Below are 9954 nucleotides of genomic sequence, written 5' to 3'. Positions count from 1 at the left end.
TAAGCATTCTAGTTAGTGAGATTGTAAGTCTCCCCTCTTTCATGGTATTATGTGGAAACTTGGCTTTTTTTCCTTCCTTTGGAAGATGTCTTGGTTCAAGGATCCATGCTTGTGATAAGTGAGTTGAGTGTTCTCCAAAGAATGTCTTAAAATGAAAAGCAAAAGCAAAACAATATTAACTTCTAACCTATTAACTACTAACTTTTAATTTCAAGCTCTTTACTTTAATGTCATTTAATTTTAGATTTTATTCATTTTTGCCATTGTTCATATCATTCTAATTGTTTATGTTAATGCAATTTTCACTTTGTCCACTTGGACCATATTGTGTGATATATTTTGTTTGTGTATACTTTGTTTGTTGGTGTGGTCTTTGACCATTAATATACATAATAGCAACAAAAACCCTAAAACAACTTTTGTGTGGACTGTTGGCTTGATCTTGGACAAATGGCCTTAGAATCTAGGCAACCTTCCTATGCTAAAGGACTTGGCCAATGCCAACTTATTGAGAAACCAAGTGTTTGCAATATGAAACTTCATCTAATACATCATTCAAGATCTCTCTAAGTTCATCTGCAACATGATCATTGTGAAGCTGTTATTTGGAACGTGTGACTTGTGAAATTCATCATTTACATGGGCTACTTTGAGGAAGATCATGGAATGGATAAGCTTGGATGTGGCCATATTTATTTGATGCCTTGCTCTTCAAGATAATATAATTGTGTATTTGTGTGTTGCTTGATTCTAAAAGTCCAATGGGATTCTGGATTTCTATTGACATTTTTGTCTATTGGAATTGCTACCCATTTGGTCAGATCTTTTCAACTCTAAACTTTTAATTTTGTACATAGGATAGTCTCTTCATCTTCTCCCCATTTCTTTAATTTCAAAAATCTCTCCCTCCTTTTTCAAAACCTTCTTTGATTGAACTTATTTTGTTCTAAACTTTGACCACTTTTACAAAAAAATAGAAACTTTGGCCTTATGCCATTGCATTTTCAAACTTCTTTTCTTAAATCAAACTTGTAAATAAACTTAACTATACTTGACTTAAACTTTCAAAAAGCCAAAAAAAAAACTAACTCATTCAAACCATTTTTTGAGGCCTTTGTGCCTTTCAAACTTAATTTTTGTTAAAAGCAATGCATCCACTTTGAAATTTATATCACGAACTATGAGGTTTTGATCCCACATTTTTATGTTGGTACGTAGGCACAAGTCCGAAGGTCTTGTCAAACACAAAAATATAATTAATGAATTCTTTTCTCATCCCCCTATTCTATTTGTTTGTAAACATCACTTTATACCAAGTACATATGCACACAAAAAGGGTTCCCTAGGAGTACCTAGGACACTTCGGGTGCTAACACCTTCCCTCTGTGTAACCAACCCCCTTACCTGTAATCTCTGATATTTTATTAGTTTTGATTTGAAATAAAAGCGCGGTGGTGACTCTTGTTATTTGATCTCTAGCTTATCCATAACTTGATGATCACGAATTTACCGCTACAGAAATTAAGTGGCGACTCTGCTGGGGAGTAGTCTCCAGTGGGTTTAGCCTACTTTCTGAGTGAATATATTTGTATATATGTGATGTTTGTATACATGTATGTGTGATATAATCTGCTTGTTGTGCTTGGTGATCTCTGAGTGGTGAGATAAGTTCTAACCCGAACTTGAGTGCAATTAAGATAGGAGGATGGTATGATCCGTCATTAAGCGGTTTGGATATTATTAATAGTTGTGGTGAATTCTCTAATGTGTCTCTCATTGGTATACAAGGAGGAATTAACTACAACCCTGCTTTGGCTCGTCGTCAACTTGGGTTCCCCTTGAGAGACAAGCCTAATAACATGTCGTTAGAAGGTCTTTTCTATCAAGAGGGTAAAGATCCCCAACGTTTGAAGCAGAAGATTGTGCATGCTTGGCATAATGTGCATAGGAAGGGAAGATCCGAGCTTGGTCCGTGCAATTGTGTAGCTTTGGAAGCTTACGCTCTTTGAGTGAAGAAGAGAGCTTTGGAGTTGAAGATGCCTTATCCTTGTGAAATACCTATGTCTATGGTTGTGGTTGAGCCATTAACTCTCCCTAACCAAGATGTAGAGGAGTTGGAAGACGCGCTCGCCAAGATGAAGCAAGAGAAGGACATGTGGGAAGAGCGTTTCCATGCTTTGAGCAAGAAGCATGAAGAGTTGCAGTTCGAGTCTAAGGACAAAGATGCACTTATTGAGCTACTTGAATACCGAGTGACGAAGAGAAAGAGAGAGCCAGCGGTTTCATCTTTTAGCATGCCTTAGCCTTCCGTTGCTTGGAAGAAGATTGTTGATCAGCTTGTCCTCGAGAAGACTCAGATGAAGGCTTCTTTTGAGACCGAGATCTGTCGCATTCGAAGGAAGTACGTGCCTACAGCCAGATCTTCTGACATTGTTGTTAGGGATCCTTAGGATGACTAGTCTTCTTTACTCTTGTACTTTTCATTTGGTTTCTGAAATTGTACTCAGCGTAATCCTTCCCAATTATATAAATAAAAAGAGATTTTTTGGTCATATCAAATTGTTGCAATTGCCATTTAAATATATATATTTGCAAATGATATAGTAAGTTCCTTGAAAACGAAAATAAATAATCAAGCATTACATTTCATGCATCATTTGCATAAGCAGGTTTTCGCCAGATGTCTGATTGGTATTTCTTATGTGCTTTAGCCAAGCTGACTCACCGGTATAATACCCGAGCCAATCATCTGAGAATCATGGAACATTTGGAGCAAGAGAACAGAGAGCTGAAGGACGAAATCTCCCGCCTGACTGCCACGATGGAGTCAGTTCTTGCTGCCCAGAGTCAATCTTCTCCAAAGCCTGCAACTCCTCCCGCGAGGACTGTTACTTCAGAGGTGACTACCTCTATCGTGCCTGCTGCTGCCACCCACTTTGCACCAACTATGCCTGCCGGATTCCCGTGGGGGATGCCGTCCAACTTTGTGCCAGAAGGCTTTGCGCCTACATTGCCTCGCGAAAGGATACAATCTATCATTCCGAGCCGTCTGAGGGTCCGGATGTTTATGAGAAGATGGACGAGATGAAGGATCAGTTTCTTGAGCTACACAAGGAATTGAAGACACTGAGAGGTAAAGATCTGTTTGGGAAGAGTGCTGCTGAGTGCCCAACGTCAAGATCCCGGTGAAGTTCAAAGTTCCTGACTTTAAAAAGTATAAAGGGAACTTTTGTCCGCTCAGTCATCTTGTGATGTATGCCCACAAGATGTCTACTCAGACCGACAATGATCAATTGCTTATCCACTACTTCCAAGATAGTCTAATCGGCGTTGCGCTTCGTTGGTACATGGGATTGGACAGTGTTAGCATTCACACTTTCAATGACCTGGGGGAGGCTTTCGTCAAGCAGTATAAATATAATATGGATATGGCGCCAGATAGAGACCAGTTGAGGTTCATGTCTTAGAAAGACAAAGAGATATTTAAGGAGTATGCGTAGCGATGAAGGGAGTTGGCTGCCTAGATCACTCCTCCTTTGGAGGAAAAAGAAATGAAAAAGATCTTCTTGAAAACTATGAGTTCATTTTACTATGAACGCATGATTTCTAGTGCCCCCAGTGACTTTACCGAAATGGTAAACATGGGGATGAGGCTTGAGGAAGGAGTCCGTGAGGGACGTTTGTCAAAAGATGAGGCGTAAACAAGCAAGAGATATGGTAGCAATTTCGGTAAGAAGAAAGACAGTGAAGCGAATGCAATAAGCAGTGGGAGGCAGAGGAGGACTCAAATCAGAAGGAATCCAACATCCCTTTAAACCGGTATTTTCTAATCCGCAAGCAAAACCTATTCAACAACAACAATAACAACGTCAACAACAACAACCGCAACAAATAACAAACACCTACAACAGCAACAATACCAACAACAATCATCATCAACAAAACTTTGAGAGGAAGAAGGTCTCTTTCGACCCGATTCCTATGTCATATGCAGAGTTGTATCCCTCGTTAGTTCTCAAGAACTTAATTCAACCGAGGAACCCACCGCAGATTCCATAACCACTTCCCTGGTGGTATAAACCTGAGTCCGTTGTGCTTTTCATCATGGAGCACCCGGATACGACATTGAAAACTTCTATCCATTGAAGTATGAGGTTCAAAAGCTTATGAAGAGTGGTATGATGTTCTTTGAGGACCGCTCGCCAAATGTGAAAGCAAACTCATTGCCCGCTCATGGGAACTCTTCTATGAGTATGGTGGACAGTTGTCCTGGAGAATTCAAAGTTTTTGACGTGCGTTTTATCAGAAGGTCCTTAGTGCAGATGCATAAGGATATTTGTTTGGTAAGTGAATGTGAGCACGATCATGATGCTTGTGCTGTTTGTAGTGTTAACCTGAGGGGTTGCGAAGTTGTGAAAAGGGACATCCAGCGGATGATGGATGAAGGCATGATCCAAATTGTTCAATCCCGTCATGTAGATGACGATGTTAATGTCATAGTGCCCGTTTTCAAGCAGCCTGAGAAGTTGGTGATTCAGTATGACTCCAGTAACAACAACAGTCAAAGATTAGTATCGTCGTTGGTATTGTGGTTAGTAGGCCCAGTCCCGTATTCATTTGATAAAGTTGTGTCGTATCATTATAATGCTACAATGATGAAGAATGGTCAAGAGGTCTCGTTACCTACGACTAGTTCAGTAGTGAGCATTGTTGATGTTACAAAGGTGACCTGCAATGGTCGAGTGTTTGGGCCGGTGTTCCCAAAGAATAAAGAAGAAATAATTGTTGGTAAGAAAGTGGAGGTTCCTAGTATAGACCCAGTTGGTTGTTCAAAAGATAAGTTTGGTGAATCCAGCAATTTGAAAACCAATGATGATGACGAGGTACTCCGACTAATCAAAAGGAGCGAGTTCAATGTGGTAGAGCAGCTGCTCCAGACCCCCTAAAAAATTTCAGTGTTGTCTCTGCTGATGAATTCTGAAGCGCACAAAGAAGCACTACAGAGAGTTCTAGAACAAGCGTTCGTAGAGCATGATGTTACTGTGGATCAGTTTGATCACATTGTGGCTAAGATCACTTCTTGCACCAATCTCAGCTTTTGCGACGAAGAACTCCCCGAGGAGGGCAGAAATCATAACCTGGCTTTGCATATTTCAATGAACTGCAAGGAAGATTCTTTGTCAAACGTGCTTGTTGACACCGGGTCATCACTAAATGTGCTTCCGAAGTCAACTTTGTTAAAGCTATCTTACCAAGGAGCGCCCATGAGGTATCGCGGTGTAATTGTCAAAGCCTTTGATGGTTCGCGCAAGACAGTAATTGGTGAAGTGGACCTTCCAGTCAAGATAGGTAGGAGTGATTTTCAAATTACTTTTAAAGTAATGGATATCCACCCGGCCTATAGTTGCTTATTGGGAAGGCCATGGATTCATGAGGCGGGAGCTGTTACCTCCACTCTGCATCAGAAATTGAAATTTGTCAAGAATGGCAAGCTAGTGATTGTTGGAGGAGAGAAGGCGTTGTTGGTTAGCCACATGTCATCTTTCTCTTATGTTGAAGCTGAGGATGAGGTAACTCCGTTCCAAGCCTTATCTATTGCTGCTGAGAAGAGAGTTGGGGCACCTATGTCCTCATTAAAAGATGTTCAGAAGAATGTTGAAGAAGGTATTGTTGATCAGTGGGGGCGCATGGTAGAGGTCTCCGACAACAAGGGCAGAACTGGTTTGGGGTTCTAGAAAGGCTCATCAACTGTTAGATCTGAAGATATGCAACTCAGCTTCCGTAGTGAAGGGTTCATTCATGGCAATGAACAACACTTAGATGTTGTGCTAGAGGATGACGAAGAGGAAGACTTCACCAATTTTGTGACGCATGGAAAGGCTTGCAACAATTGGACTGCTGTTGATATTCCTGTTATTTTGCATCGATCTAAGTAATTGCTTTTATATATTTTAAAATCCTTATATGCCTAAGGGAGAAGTGAACATTGTTTGGACATTTCAATTTGATCATTAATAAAATTAATTCTATTCATCCACATCTATGATGTTTGTTTTTACTTTTTGCTTTATTCTAAAAATGGTAATCACAAAAAATATAAATAAATAATATAATTATCCATCTGCATAATATTTGGTCACAAATTCACTTCACTAAAATCAAAATATCAAATCATTATGCAGGTTGGTTCCTAACTCCATTGAATATAATGATCCTTCTCCAATTTTTGAATTCCCTGTGTTTGAGGCCGGGGAGGAAAGTGATGTGGAAGTGAGTGATGAATTATCTCGTCTTCTTGAGCAAGATGAAAAGACCATTCAGTCGTTCGAAGAGCAGATTGAGCTAGTCAACTTGGGTTTCGAAGATGATGTGAAGGAAGTCAAGATTGGGTCTCTCCTGTATTCAGATGTCAAGAAGGGGTTGATTGATCTTCTTCGAGAGTATTCAGATGTGTTTGCTTGGTCTTATCAAGACATGCCTGGGTTGGATTCTGAGATTGTGGAGCATAGATTACCGTTGAAGCCAGAATGCCCGCCATTCAAGTAGAAGTTGAGAAGAACACATCCTGATATGGCTGTGAAGATCAAAGAGGAAGTGCAAAAGCAGATTGATGTCGGTTTCCTTGTAACCGCTGAGTATCCGCAGTGGGTGGCCAATATTGTGCATGTGCCGAAGAAAGATGGAAAAGTCTGCATGTGTGTTAATTATAAAGATTTGAATAAAGTCAGTCCGAAAGATGATTTCCCTCTGCCACACATTATATGTTGGTAGACAATACTGCTAAATTCAAAGACTTTTTGTTTATGGATGGATTTTCAAGATATAATCAGATCAAAATGGCACCCGAAGATATGGAGAAGACCATATTCATTACACCTTGGGGAACATTCTGTTATAGAGTGATGCCTTTCGGTTTAAAGAATGATGGTGCAACTTACCAAAGAGCAATGGCTACTCTTTTTCATGATATGATGCATAAAGAGATTGAAGTTTATTTCGATGACATGATTGCTAAATCGATTGATGAAGAGGAACATGTTGAGCATTTGTTGAAGTTATTCCAGCGTTTGAGGAAGTATAAACTCCGCTTGAATCCCAATAAGTGTACTTTTGGTGTTCCTTCTAGTAAGTTGTTGGGCTTTATTGTCAGCGAGAAGGGTATTGAAGTTGATCCTGCCAAGGTCAAAGAAATACAAGAGATGCTTGCGCCTAAAACTGAGAAGCAAGTCAGAGGTTTTCTCGGCTGCTTGAATTATATTTCCAGATTCATTTTCCACATGACTGGCACATGTGCACCTATATTCAAGCTTCTTCGGAAAGATCAGTCTTGTGATTGGACCGAAGACTGCCAGAAAGCTTTTGACAGTATCAAGGAATATCTGCTTGAGCCTCCAATTTTGTCTCCAACTATTGATGGAAGATCGTTGATCATGTATCTGACTGTGCTAGAAGATAGTATGGGTTGTGTTCTTGGTCAACAAGATGAGACTGGAAAGAAAGAATTTGCAATTTACTACCTCGGTAAGAAGTTCACCGACTGTGAGACTCGGTATTCGATGCTCTAGAAGACTTGTTGCGCATTGGCTTGGGCTGCTAAGCGTCTGCGCCAGTATATGTTGAATCATACCACTTGGTTGATATCCAAAATGGATCCAATCAAGTATATATTTGAGAAGCCTGCTTTAACTGGGAGAATTTCCCGTTGGCAGATGTTGTTGTCAAAGTATGATATTGAATACCGATCTCAGAAAGCGATCAAAGGTAGTATCTTGGCTGACCATTTGGCTCACCAACCAATTGAAGATTATCAGTCAGTGCAATATGATTTTCCTGATGAAGAGATCTTGTACTTGAAAATGAAAGATTGTGATGAACCATTGGTTGAAGAAGGGGCAGAACCTGGTTCCCGTTGGGGCATGGTATTTGATGGAGTTGTTAATCAATATGGAAATGGAATTGGAGCAGTGATCATTACTCCTCAAGGCACACATCTACCATTTACAGCTAGATTGATTTTCAAGTGTACAAACAACATGGCAGAATATGAAGCTTGCATTATGGGGAAGGAAGAGGCCATGAATCTCAGAATCAAGTATTTGGATGTCTTTGGAGATTCAGCTTTGGTTGTGAATCAGATCAAACGTGAATGGGAGACAAATCAACCCAGTTTAATACCATATAGAGATTATGCGAGGAGAATTTCAACTTTCTTTACAAAGGTTGAATTTCATCATATCCCTCGAGATAAAAACCGGATGGCAAATGCTCTTGCAACATTGGTGTCAATGATTGTAGTAAAGTATTGGAATGAAGTTCCCAATTTATCTGTGATGCGTCTTGATAGGCCAACTCATTTGTTTGTTGTGGAAGAGGTCGAAGACGAGAAGCCATGGTATTACAACATTAAATGTTTCCTCCAAAGCCAGATTTACCCGCCTGGGGCATCTTTGAAAGATAAGAAGACTTTGAGAAGATTAGCTAGCAATTTCTACCTTAATGGTGATGTATTGTACAAGAGAAACTTCGATATGGTTTTGCTCAGATGTGTGGATAGACACGAAGCAGACTTGTTGATGACTGAAGTGCATGAAGGTTCCTTTGGTTCTCATTCCAATGGACATGCAATGGCGAAGAAGATGTTGCGAGCAGGTTACTATTGGCTGACAATGGAATCTGACTGTTGCAAATTTGTGAAGAAATGCCACAAGTGTCAAATTTATGCTGATAAGATTCATGTTCCTCCGACACTATTGAATGTTATCTCTTACCCATGGCCCTTCTCCATGTCGGGGATTGATATGATTGGGATGATTGAACCCAAAGTTTCGAATGGACATCGTTTCATTTTGGTGGCAATTGACTACTTCACAAAATGGGTTGAAGCGACATCGTATGCAAATGTAACCAAGCAAGTTGTTGTGAGGTTTATCAAGAATTAGATCATATGCCGTTATGGTGTGCCCAGCAAGATCATTACTGATAATGGATCAAACTTGAATAATAATATGGTGGAAGCTCTTTGTAAGGACTTCAAGATTGCACATCATAATTCTTCTCCCTACAGACCCAAGATGAATGGGGTTGTTGATGCTACGAACAAGAACATTAAGAAGATTATTCAGAAGATAGTTGTCACGTATAAAGATTGGCATGAGATGCTCCCATTTGCTTTTCATGGGTATCGTACATCCGTTCGCACTTCAACAAGGGCGACCCCTTTCTCTCTTGTGTATGGTATGGAAGCAGTACTCCCCGTAGAGGTTGAGATTCCTTCATTGCGAGTGCTCATGGAAGCCAAGTTGACTGAGGCCGAATGGTGTCAGACCAGGTTTGATCAGTTGAATTTGATAGAAGAGAAGAGATTGATGCCATGTGTCATGGGGAGTTATATCAGCAAAGGATGAAGAAAGCTTTTAATAAGAAGGTCAGACCTCGTGTGTTCAGAGAAGGTGACCTTGTGCTCAAGAAGGTTTTATTGTTTAAGCCAGATTCTAGAGGAAAATGGACTCCTAATTATGAAGGCCCATATGTTGTTAAGAGAGCCTTTTCAGGCGGCGCATTGATTCTTACAACAATGGATGGTGAAGAGTTCACTCGTCCTGTGAATGCAGATGCAGTCAAGAAATACTTCGCCTAAAAAAATAAAAGAACAGCTTGCTAAGTTGAAAACCTGAAAGGGCGGCTTAGGCAAAAAAGGGCGTATCGGTGGATTGAAAACCCGAAAGGGCGATCCAAGCAAAAATTAGAGACATAAAAACAGAAAGAATTTCCCGATAAGTTGAGTACCCCACCTTGGGGCAACTTATGCAAAAATTAGGGATTATGGCAAGTAACTGCATTATGTTGATCTTCAGTTTTGAAGATGTTCTTGAGCACAATGGTCGATTTTAATCCCCAATAGCGGTCAAGAGCACAGTGGATATCAAGAGTTGGTAGAAGGATTAAGGATCATTT

Source organism: Lathyrus oleraceus, chromosome 5 (assembly GCF_024323335.1).
Source record: "Lathyrus oleraceus cultivar Zhongwan6 chromosome 5, CAAS_Psat_ZW6_1.0, whole genome shotgun sequence".
In the NCBI taxonomy this organism is placed as follows: Eukaryota; Viridiplantae; Streptophyta; class Magnoliopsida; order Fabales; family Fabaceae; genus Lathyrus; species Lathyrus oleraceus.
This window is presented reverse-complemented; position numbering follows the sequence as displayed.